Source organism: Rhodnius prolixus, unplaced genomic scaffold, assembly GCF_049639745.1.
Source record: "Rhodnius prolixus isolate KJV_2025 unplaced genomic scaffold, Rpr scaffold_7, whole genome shotgun sequence".
NCBI lineage: Eukaryota > Metazoa > Arthropoda > Insecta > Hemiptera > Reduviidae > Rhodnius > Rhodnius prolixus.
In genome coordinates, this window is record NW_027411582.1 from 28,877,280 (window position 1) to 28,890,649 (window position 13,370).

The following is a 13,370-nucleotide window of genomic DNA, read 5'->3' on the forward strand; positions in this document are numbered from 1 at the left end:
TTTGGGTCATGAAATTCTGTAAAACTGTGGCCGTTCTATATCTCCCACTGTGAACCACGTATTGATATGGAATTTTATTCTCTTATACACTTTGTTTTTCTCAGTTATAAACTATAGTTATTTTGTGCACAGATCTAAAAAGGTAGAAGATATAAAGGGTTGAAAATTTTTTGGTCATGAAATTCTTTAAAATTATGGTCTTTCTATATCTCCCACCGTGAACCACGTATTGGTATGAAATTTTGTTCTCTTATACACTTTATTTAATGTTAGTGTTTCGCGAGAAAAATATATATATATATATATATATATATATATAATTGTGTTTCGCGTCTATGAATAGGTTAAGAACCACTGGTCTAGAGACTCGTGAAGAAGTCCACGTCTACAAAAATTAACCGAAAAGTATTCACTGAAGACGCTCAGAAAAATGGCCTCGCCAAAACATGGTTGAACCATTGGTTGAAAAGCCATAAATGTGGATGATTAAATTAGTTTGATTAACGATTGAAATTGAACTAATTCGGTGATTAAAATTAAAGTTCAATTTAATTCTCAGATTTAATCATAATTTTTTTAGTTTGATTAAATTAGTTTGATTAACGATTAAATCTGAAATTTAATTGATTAAATAATTGTCATATGATTAGAATTTAGAATTTAATTTTTTTTTTAATCAGTGCCCAACTCTGTACAGGGGATTCATTTTAAGACGGCTCAAATGCATTTCATGGTTAGCAAAAAATGGTAGAGGTAAAATTTGTTGCCCGTCACCTCTAGTTTTTGAATATGTGATTTGATTTTAGATTCCTGCCCGCATACGCGGCTGACGCGCGACCAAATGTGAAGGTTTGCGGTTGACCCCCATTTTCATATACATAGTTTTAAAGAGTATAAAAAGTTATGAAAGAAACCGGAAACCGCAATTCGATATCTTTAAAATTAAAGGTGCTAGGCCATTTCAAAATCTGGTATTTATTAATCATATTTCAATTTTTTAACTTGTTATCAAAGAGAAAGAAGAGCACGCGATAGGTCATTTTTATGTATTTTTTCATCCCCTTTCTACTAAAAATATTGCCAAGGCAGTAAAGCTAGTATTTTTCTTAATATCCGAAAATAAGTCGTTTTCCGAGTGATTTTTCTAAGAAAAATCAAATGTTAAGAGCTTTAGATGTTCTCAAGCATACACAAAATGGCTAAAAATTAATTTTACATCTGTTGCAAACAAGAAGGTTTAATAATTATTTGGTAATTTTGGGAGAGTTGCGTTCAATTACCAAAAACATTAAAAACCTCCTGCCACATATTTTAAGTGATCAATATCTTTCAAGGAAAGGATCAAACTTATTCCTTAATTTATCAAATAATGCACTTTACTCAACTTGTGAAGCATGTGCTGTGCCTTCATAGGTGCCTCCTCAGATACAGAGAGCACCTTTACTCAGAAACCCCAATTAGGTTTTTGCCCATAACTCCGCCAAAAATAAAGATACAGCATCGGGGATGGAAAATTCGAAAACTAGACCAAAAAAAACATATAGTTTACTTCGTGGGTTTTTTCGAAATTCCGCTTTTCAAAAAAGTTATTAGCGATTGGTGCGTTTTAAATGGATCACCCTGTATATATATATATGTTAGGGGTACACACTAAGGAAACAATCAGGTAAAGGGTTACACTAATGAATAAGATTGGGAACCTCTACCTTAAATAACTATTACACTATTAAATTAAATTACTATATTAATCACCGTATTACTAAATTTCTATATTTCTATATTAATAATTACACTCATTTACTTCGGTATGAGTGAATCTGACTGAACTTATCACCGTAATACCTGATTAATATATATTTCTTTGTAAATATAAGAAACAATCAATTAAGAAGGTACATGATGAAGTCAGTAATCAGAACTGATTGAGAAAAAAGTTAAATGTACTGATTTTGTTTTATAGTTTTTTGAAAAGCCAAAACATATGTACGTGACTCACTCAAGGTACGAAGGTCGCCCCGGTGTATGTCGAGAATTTTACTTTACCAAACACTCCAATGGCAGCTTAAGCTTTAATTATGACTTCAATGGAAATGGGTAACTATTTAATTTCTCTTAATATGAATACAATTTTAGAAAACACTAAAAAGTTGAAATATTCTAAGAACATACCTTAATTCTGTGCCGAGGGGAGGTTTTTTTAAAATTTTAAATCTGAAAAAGTAGAGCCAATTGGTGATTAACGCTGTCTAAAATTTTATATTATTATTTAAGATATTCCATCGAATGGCGGCTTGAAGAGAACGTGATTTAAACACGTGAACGGCAGTCAACCAATGATGGTGGCCGAGATAGTCCATTAAAACATTAATGAGTGCGTCTTCTTTTCTAGCATCCGGCGTCAGTCATCTCATGTCCAGAGACCAACGACGCTGTAGATATCTTGGCTGAGTGACTTAGAGTGAGAGATTTGTTTGGAAAGGAATGTGTGATGTAGGATGTCTCTAAACCGGATATAAAGGGAATTTAGAGAACGGTGTTTGGTTATTGCTTTGTTTTCACTTATACTCGTACTTAGTTAAACGCATGTCTCTTTGACGTCACATTTCTCTACCCAAATCTATAAATTTAAAGATGAATGTAAATCCCAAACAGGTCTTAGAGAAAGAAAGTAAGATGATATTGTCCAGTATTGCGAATCAAACCATGATCATTTTACAAAAGTTTATTTTTGCAATAGACAAATGCTTTGAATAATTACCTTAATTAATTATTTTGCACACAAATACCATAGTATTAACAAAAACGGAGGTAATGACCTTTGACGAGTTCAATTCATCTTTAATTATTAACAAAAAGTTAGTACCGCAATAGTTACAAATACTAATGCTGTTCTTCATTCAACTTTAAACGATTTACCGTACTTAACAGTCATTCTGAATTCACATGTTACCCGTGACGAACAATGTTTTGAAATACACAAGTTGGGCTTTCAAATAATTGCAAATAAATGGTGAATGTTTGTCAAAATTATTCTCTATTATGTTTAACGGAGAATTCATTATATATAATTTCTTAAGATGGTTTTTATTAATTTTAATCTATCTGTGGATGTTACTTGTATAATATTGGTCAAGGACTTTACTTAAATGTTACATTATACTATTTTCTCAATTTCTTCCAGAATTTAGATATAACGTTCTTTGTAGGGGGGACTTAAATCTTGAACATCCAATGGTTAGATTGACCATTATGAACTCAACAGTAACCAAACTTCAAAGAGATGTAGTTAGTATTTAATAATAATTATAGCTTCAGAACTTCAACTCTATTAGAAAACTTCTGGTCACTTTTTGATTTCTTTGTTTCTTTTGAGAATAAAGATTTGCTATGTCACGTGATCCATAAAGCTTATCATCAGATCGCTGATCATTTCACCAATACTCAACCTTAGACATAACCGTCAAAAGATAATATTATATTAACTTCATAAAAATTATTTTACAGAAAGCCAGAAGGTTTGATAAATGGCTACACTATGAACTGTACTGGCACCAAAAATAGTTATAAAAAAAGAAAAATCTCTTTAGTTTGCTATCAAAAATTTGGTAAGTAATGGGGTAAGTAAATTGATTGAAAGTTGCTGTTTTAAATTTGAAAATTTAACTTCTAGCCTTAGTACATACGAGGGTCGTTTGAAAAGTCCGTGCAAAAATAAAAACTACTTAATTTTTTGGGGTAAACCTTTTTTATTTTTCAACACAGTCTCCTTTTAGGCTTATACACTTCGTCCAACGCTGCTCTAGTTTGTTGATCCCTTCCGAATAATAGGATTTGTCCAAGTCTGAAAAATAGCCATTCGTTTCTGCAATCACCTCCTCGTTTGAATAAAATCTTTTTCCCGCCAGCCATTTCTTCATATTGGGGAACAAATAGTAGTCCGAGGGAGCCAAGTCTGGAGAATAGGGGGGATGTAAAACGAGTTGGAACCCTATTTCCATTAATTTTGCGACCACAACTGCTGAGGTGTGAGCTGGTGCGTTGTCGTGATGGAAAAGGACTTTTTTGTGGGCCAATCGTGGGCGTTTTTCTTGCAGCTCGGTTTTCAAACGGTCCAATAACGATGAATAATATGCACCTGTAATAGTTCCAGATAGTCGATGAGGATTATTCCTTGCGAACCCCAAAAGACAGTCGCCATAATCTTTCCGGCCGAAGAAACGGTCTTCGCCTTTTTTGGCGCAGATTCCCCCTTGGTAACCCATTGTTTAGATTGTTCTTTGGTCTCAGGAGTGTAGTGATGTATCCATGTTTCATCCACAGTGACGAAACGACGCTTAAAGTCCTGCGGATTCTTCTGGAACAGCTGCAAACCGTCCTTGCAACACTTCACACGATTTCGTTTTTGGTCAAGCGTGAGCAATCGCGGCACCCATCTTGCGGATAGCTTTGTCATGTCCAAATGTTGATACAAAATATTATGTACCCGTTCATTCGAGATGCCCACAGCACTAGCAATCTCACGCACCTTCACTCTTCTGTCATCCATCACCATATCATGGATTTTATCAATGATTTCTGGAGTAGTAACCTCAACAGGGCGTCCAGAACGTTCAGCGTCACTTGTGCCCATATGGCCACTCCGAAAATTTTGATACCACTTATAAACTGTTCTAATCGAAGGTGCAGAGTCACAATAATGTTTATCAAGCTTCTCTTTAGTCTCCTGAGGCGTTTAGCCTTTCATAAAGTTTAATCAACACACGAAATTCTTTTTCGTCCATTTTTTGAAAATCACTCGACTTCCTCGATTCAAACGAATGCCAAACACAAAGAAATAGACCGATCTGGCTGAAACTTGGTGTGTGTTCTTCCAAAAGATGCTACTAACTAAACATAACCTCGATACGCGCCAGTGGTGCTATCTCTCTGACTTTGCACGGACTTTTCAAACGACCCTCGTACATATACAGGGTGACCAGAGTTATATGCTCCACCCACTTTTTTTTTTAACGGCGGGAAATTTCGAAAAATAAAAAACACTAATTTAATCATTTTTAGTCTAGTTTATTTTCAGTGATTGGCCCATTTTTTTAAACCCCAATATCTCGAGATACAACATCCAACTTTATTTTTCAAATGGAACGTTATATTTTTTTTTTTGCATATTTTTATAGTATTTGGGTTCCTAAAAAAACAAAACAACAATTTTTAAATAGCGTCGCAAATAACATTTTTTGTAGTCAGAGGACCTCCAAAAAGTGTATTTCTGAAAACCTATCATGGATAAGATAAAATTTTGTCTTTGATCTTAAATATCTCGACAAATATTAAGGATATCGAAACGGAGTCAGGGCCATTTTTCACATTTTTTTTTATGTAGTTTTCATAATCATTGCCAAAACCAGTGGTATTTTATGTAAGTAACCTTGTTCAGGTTTTTGGCCGTAATACCTCCAAAAACAATGATACAGCATCGAGGGTGGAAAATTTTAAAACTAGACTAAAAACATAATTTATAATTTACCAGGCTTGTCCATGGGACATATTTTTCTGTCCCATCCCATCCCATGGAAATTTATGCTTGTCCCATCCCATCCTATCCCACGGGATTCCCATTATAATATTAATATGGAATACAGTTCAAATAAAATTATTAAATTTATGAAAGTTTACGTTTAGTGTCTACTAAATTGGACTACATGCGCAATGTGCCAGTCTGGCAGTGTTACCGCTCGTTAAATTGAGAAAACCTAGACAGAGCCTTTAAAAAATCTAGGAAAACCTGGATTATTCTTTAGACTCGAAACCCTTCTCATAGCACCATGCAGTTATATAGATGATGAATGAATTCTGTTTTGTTGCATTTACGCAACTGCAAATTTCAGCCTAAATTTATTTTACAATATCAAGTATCGACTACCATGGGAAATACAAATGTGTGCTATCCCATCCCATCCCATCTCATGGGACGTTTCCCATGGAATTCCCATGGGAATAACATTCCTATGGGCAACACTGCAATTTACTTAATGGGTTTATCTGGATTTCCACTTTCCTAAAACGTTATTAGCGATTGGTGCATTTTAAATGGATCACCCTGTATTTATAAAGTAATATATATAAATTACATACAAAGTAAATTTTTAGATTGGAACAAGCACCTAGGGCACATCGAATTTGAGGATTATGAAGATGAAGAGGAAAAAGAAGTGGTAGAGGAGGTAGTAGAAAAGGCTGAAGAGAATGCTAAAAACTATGATCGTAAATTATCACTAAAATTGACTGTACTTTCCACAGACTATGAGGAATATGCTTTAATTCATATGTGTGTCAAAATTACACTTAAAGGAAAGAAATTTTTTGCAGGTAAGAAACTATTATAGTTTGAACTATGATTATAAGTTTACTGCCAACATCAGGTAAACAAACCAATAGAGAAACTTCATACCCAAATTGAAGGAAATTGTCATTAAAGAAATAAATGATAACTTTGTATAAAATTAAAATTTAATTTAGTTAAAAGTAAATTTAAAAGTTTCAACCGTGGATACGTTAAAAAAGTTGATAATGAAAGATTCGGTAATCATTATGAGGTTAGTGAGGATTAAATAGTTTAGACATCTTTTAAATAAACTTTGTCTGCCATTATCGTAGAGATGCTCCTCTCGAGGTACAATCAATTTCTTCGTTTAGGACGCTCAGTATTTGATTGAGGCATACTGAGGGAATCTTGATGACACATTCTCCCTCCCAACTTATCTGCCTTCACCATTCTGCCTCTTTCTCCGCTCTAAAGAATCTCCTCATTTAAAAAAGTGGTCATTTCAGCGAATGGTGATCTGGACTTCCTTGCGTAGATATTGGGTTCGTGTCCACCTGTCTACGATTTGATTTTTCTAGAAGCGTCTTACTATTCACTGATCTGAGTTCTCAGAAGTTGACATATAAATATCTATCTAGATATATTCATTCAACAACTCTTCTTGCTTATTGTAATGAATAAAATAGAATTTGAATGTGTAAAAATAGAAAAGCTACCATCTCCCAAGTAGTTATACTCTATAATTCAATACGTCACTTAATAATATCACTGCACGTCCTTAACACTTAACTGGTATCCTCAAAATCTCAACTTCAACTGGTATCGTCTGGTCAGCTTTGACCCGAAAATTTAAATGCGCATTACTTTCAAAAGGTCATCGATATAATTAAAGTAGATTTAGTTTTTCTTAGAAAATTTTATTTAGCAAACGAAAATGATGAATATTTTGTTAAATTTGTTTCATAAGTTGCAAAAGTTGCAATTTTTTTTTTACATTTTTTTTAAGTTACAAAAAAAGGAAAAACAAAAAATAATATTTACTGGAAAACGTTATTTTCTTAAAGTTAGATGTTCATTCAAAGAAAAGAAAAGATAAGTCCTAAAGACTTATGGACATAGTTCTGCAAGTACTGAATTATCATGATGCGCGTGTAACATACTTGTTCTGTTTTGGTACAAAAAAACCAACGTTTTGTTGCCAGTAAAAACAAACAATGAAGTTCCGACGGTAGTTGTTTTTATTTGGAATTATATAAGAGGGGTTTTCTTTTTTATTTTTTCGTAATGTCCCCGAGTAAGACAAATTTAGCTTTCCTAGTCCATGGACCAGCTTAACTGAACAGAACCAGTTATCAGCAATAGTATTAAACATTATGTAATATTTACTATATAATATTTAATATTATAGAATAATATTAAAACATAGAACAGAAAACAAACTCTAAAACTTAAAAATAAAAAATATTAAGAAAAAAAAGTTATAACGTAAATTTGACCCAAAACCTAGGTATATTTTATTTAGTTGCACTGCTCAAGAACGACTGATTTGTAAGGTCGATTGTTGGTGAGGATGAAAGAGGAGAATTCAGAGAAGGAGAGATGTTTATAGTTAATTCCTACAAAATGCCATACAAAAGAAAAAATTTGACCCGACGATACCATTTGAGGGTTAAAATGATTTCTAAGGTGGATTTAATCCATAAATTTATATCACTCTTTTAGTGCTATTTGACCTAATAATTTTACCGGCTACTCCCATGGCTGTTAATATTTTTTAAAAGTTTATTATTATTTATTCTTTCAGATAATTATATAGTACTTAACGTAAAAGAGAATGCTGAACTTCCTGAAGTGCTGAAAACAAAATTTAAAGAATATAAATGGGAGGAAAACACGTTTGTTACTCGGGAAATGTGTAAAAATGCAGGTTCAAAGAAAAAAGTATAAACAGTGCAAAAAGCTTTGTATTTTATCTTAAATAAACCGACATTTTAAGAAAGTGTAATACTTTCATTTATTTCTTATTGCAAAACTCTCAGTTAAAAGCTGGCGTTTTAGATAATAAAGCAAGTGAGTATATTATTATAATACATAATGAAAATATGGTCATCATAATGGAATTTCATAATGGCAGGGATAGAGTTAAATCTGAATTTCCACGCAGAGATTCCTGGTTCGAATCCAGCTGCTGGTCCACAGGTTTTTATTCGCTAGGAGCTTCTCAATGCTCTCTGTCCAGTGATAGACGGTGTTGTCTATTTGGAGAGAATACTGTCCGACAGTGCGTCGGAAAAGGCTCAGTGTGGCAATCAATTTAAATGTTGCCACGCTTCAAGCTACAATTAGAAAAATATCAAATAAATAGTAACAATGAAAAGAAAAATTATCCCTGTTTTTAGTAGAGAGAGAGAAACATAATGTTTAAAGCAGAAATTAAAAGTATTTTTGGATGTGTTAATATTAATATTGTTAAGTTAGAAGAGAGATTAGCTGAGTGGTTAGCTCACTGGATTCTCATGCGGAGTTGCCGGGTTCAATTCGAATCCACTGCTGAGCCTTATAATTTCTCTTGCTAATAGTCTCCTGCAGCGCTTGGTGAGAAAATGATATTATTTCCATTTTTTTAAATAAAAGACACGTCAAATAGATAATAGACGCAATAAAGGCATTTTTAGACATTCTTTTTCTTCTGGTAAACCAGTTTTGTAATTAATTAACGTTACGTCTAAACGCTACCGAACTTCATGAATGAGGTGTCTAACATTTTCTCAAATATTTCAGAGAGATCAGAAGTAAATGTGCAATTTATAATCTACTGGTCCATCTAAATAGTATTCAATGAATTAAACAACTTGATAAACTAACACTGATATGTGCTCGTGAACACATTTTCTTGTAAAACAAACGTAATTTCTCATACAAAGATAAAAAGAATCATGGAAAATGATATACCGTATGAAATCCCATTAGACAAGGAAACTTTTATAAAAAGTGCCAGCACCTAGGTCTGATAATGATCACATAAGGGCCTAATGAGTTTTCTTAAAAATTTCGATTACTTTTATTTCTCCCAGTATCCAGGAGGAAGATTGAGGCTGTTTGAAGGATAACTTATGTTTCAAAATTATGTCAATTTTTAGAAAATTTATCTGTCTTTCTAACCGTGTCATCAGAATCGAATTCGGACTAAAACTTTCTGAGTAATAACATTTTTATGGCAAAAAAGTAATGTTTTTAGAAAAAAAAATTAAGTGACGTCACTCAAGAACAGTGGAAAATATAAAGTTGAACAATACGTCATTAAACTCCACTTTATATGTACTACACACAGAGGCCTATTGAATTACTTACTGGTTCACCCTGTATACGAGGTGTGTTCAAAAAGTAACGGGAATTTTCGTTTTTTGAAAAAAATATTTATTTATTCATCTACATTAATATTGTCGCCTTCAAAGTAGTCCCCTTCGCATACAATACACTTGTGCCAGCGCTTTTTCCAATCCTCGAAACACTTCTGAAACTCGATCTTTGTGATAGCTTTCAGCTCTTTCAGCGATTCGCTTTTAATGTCATCTATGCTTGTAAAACGACGGCCTTTTAATGTTCTCTTTATGTTTGGAAATAGAAAAAAGTCACATGGAGCCATGTCTGGCGAATATGGAGGCTGGGGCATCGTTAAAGTTTTGTTTTTGGCCAAAAATTCACGAACAAGCAATGAAGTGTGAGCAGGTGCATTATCGTGGTGCAAAATCCATGAATTGTTTTGCCACAAATCCGGGCGTTTTTTCGGATTGCTTCACGCAAACGGCGTTGAACTTGTAGGTAGTACTCCTTATTGATTGTTTGACCTTGTGGCAAGAATTCATGATGCACTATGCCATTAAAATCGAAGAACACAGTGAGCATAACCTTCACATTCGACCGCACTTGTCGAGCCTTTTTCGGTCTTGGCGATCCAGAATGCCTCCACTGGGACGATTGAGCCTTAGTTTCGACATCATATCCGTAAACCCATGTTTCGTCACCTGTTATAACACGTTTCAGTAGATCCGCATCGTTGTCGACTTCATTGAGTGACTCTTGAGCAACTTCCATTCTCCGCTGTTTTTGTTCGAAATTCAACAATTTTGGAACAAATTTTGCTGCCACACGTTTCATACCCAAAACATCCGAAAAAATTTCATGGCATGAGCCAATTGATATGGCAACATCATCAGCGACTTCTCTGATTGTGATTCGGCGATCGTTCATAACCATTTCTTTCACTTTTTTCACGTTTTCATCGGTTGTTGATGTGCTTGGACGTCCAGGTCGTTCGTCATCTTCAACGTTTTCGCGGCCATCTTGGAAACGCTTATACCACTCGTAAATCCTTGTTTTACTCATAGCAGACTCACCATATGCCTTTATTAACATTTCACACACTTTATTTCATTTTTTACGCAAAATTTAATACAAATTCTTTGATCCATTTTTTTTAACAAACAAAAATCGCCAAGCTCGAAAAACACGTCTAACCTTAACGGCTGCCACTTAAGAAGTAAACAATGAATATTACTGAAAATTTTATCGTACTTCAGGGGCATGTGTACCAACATAATAAAAAAAAATAATTTACAATCAGACTCTCCAAACCCGCGAAATTTAAAAATTCCCGTTACTTTTTGAACACACCTCGTATGTACGCTTGCACCGAATTACTGGTTGCACCGAATTTGAAAGAAATCGTTGTAGCAGTTTTTAAGAAAAATTAATTTTGTAAAATGGATAGATTTGAACTACAATCGTAATTACATGGTTTCCTGAAGGCATCTTAACAACAACAAAAAATCAAATCAGAACAATCTACGATTTTTCTTTTTTAAGTTTTCCTCGGCTAGGACACACGCACTATGCGTGGAACTCATTTGAGATAATTTTGTTTTAAAGTAATTTCTATGCAGCTGTTAATAATTAAGTCTTCGTTGGCTACAGCGTTGCTGCAATTTTTGTTGTCTACCATTTCGGGATTTTATTTCTGTTTAAAGGATATAGGGGGAATCATATTTATTCGGACTTTTGTGCATTTGAGCTTCGTTGTCAGATGTACCTGGCTCGAATAAAAACTGAACGACTAGTTTGTGTTTAAGGGGCTATATAGTTTGATTTTATCTAGATAGAGTTTTAGGATTATTACCTTAAAATCATCATCATATTAAAAAAAATAGCCGCAGAAAAATTGAAATCTGTCATTCAGTTGGTTATTATTAATTTTGTTCTGAATTCTTTGTAGGTATTCGAGGATGTCACGTTTCTCTGTCTTAGTCCATTCATATTCTATGGTTCTTGCGCCTTATGCTTCAAAACCAGTTTTACCGGAAACTGTGGCGTTTTGTAGCTTATCTGGGTCATCATTGCCTTTTTGATCGCTCCTCCTGCTTTTTCATTGCCTTTAATATTGCAATACGATTTTTTATCTTTTTTGTCAGGATGACGAGTGAAGACTGAAGAAAGATGTTCTTTCATGCCTTCTCATCATGGGATTTAGCCCAAGAATTGTCCGGGCGTCTTAGTGGGAGAGAAGCTTTTCTGTATTTAAGAATTCTTTTGGTTGCTGTCCACAGAGAGTTGTCTTCAGTTGTGAGAGATTGTGTATAAACAAAGAATTGGTCATTAAAGTAGTCCCTTAGTTTTGTTGTCAGTTCTCTAGTGAGTTGGTTAAACAATCTTTTGTGAGAGAGATATCTGGTGCGATGCCAAAGAGCTCTTGCGCGACGTTTGCGCGTTATCAGTTCTCTCAAATATCGAGGTAAATTGAGAGGTAATGGTGAAGTTCTGTTGGGTGAAGTCCGTTGAGTAGATTGCCAAATACTTTTCTGAATAGCGGTAGTCAAGTATGCCACGTTATCGTCTAGTTGTTGAGGAGTTTTTAAGGATATGTTTAAGTCCAGTTTTTCGTCAAGAGTTTCTCGAAATAAGTCCTACTCAGCAGTTTCGTTAATTAGTGTTTGTCCTGGAAGAGCTTTAAAAGTTCTAAGAAGGTTATTTTATTTAAAATCACATATGTCTATTTAATTCTTTTTTCGTATAATTAAACATTAATTTGAATTATTAATGAATACGCAATAAAAGAACAATACAATAAATATTTGTGAGCCTTTTTGTTTGTTCTATATCTTAATTTATTCACAAAATACCATATTGATGTTTTATTACGCACTTTAGGAAGAGGATACAAGTCAAAATATTATTTTAAATTAAAAACAAATCTACTAAGACATAATATATGAACATGTCCACAATCTATAGTGAAAATTATTTACATTAAATTATTGCAATAGTTTTATCACCCTCACCAATTTGTGTAAACAATATTTCGTTGTGGAATTGTTTTTATTTAAAATCCTAAATTATAGCATTCAGAAAGGGCGGTGGAGAGGGAGAACATTGGCATCTGACTTTGAGAGAGAACATTGTTAACAATGGGAACTAAATAGAAAGTAATTAACTTATTTCAACTCCTGTGCTCCCTTCTGCAAAGCATTTTGAAGAGCGGTTGAATACAACAAAGCAGATTATGCATTCTACATATTCCAATTTTTGATTTTAAGAATAAAGATGTTATCCTAACGTTAAAAGTAGATTAGTCGGGGCGAGCAAAAATTAACTGGCCACAGTTTTGGGATTTAAGTGGTTAATTGGTTAAACATTATAAGTAAATACAGGATTTTCGTGTGTAACAGGTCTGTTTAATTTTTACAATTTAAGAAAAATATTAAGATGTGTTTCAGAGTTATCAATCTTTACATATAAATTGCTATATCATTTTATTTAATAATATTATCATTATTTAAATATAAAACTTAGTAAGGATTAGCTCATTGATAAGCGAATTCAGAATTTCCACGCAGAAATCTAGAGTTCGAATCCAGCTGCTGGCCCTTAGATTTTCTCTTCCTACATGCTTCTTACGGCTCACTGTACAGTGGTGGATACAGATCACTGTCCGAATGTATTGCTAAAATCCTCCGGGCTCCAATGACACGTCTTAAATTAAAATAGTAACAAT

The 13,370-nt window shown here is 33.7% G+C and overlaps 1 pseudogene; it reads left to right on the forward strand.

The window, feature by feature from the left end:
• LOC141447328 (pallidipin-like) overlaps positions 1–8,327 on the forward strand; it is a 24,566-nt pseudogene extending 16,239 nt beyond the window's left edge.
• Positions 8,328–13,370: the final 5,043 nt, after the last annotated feature.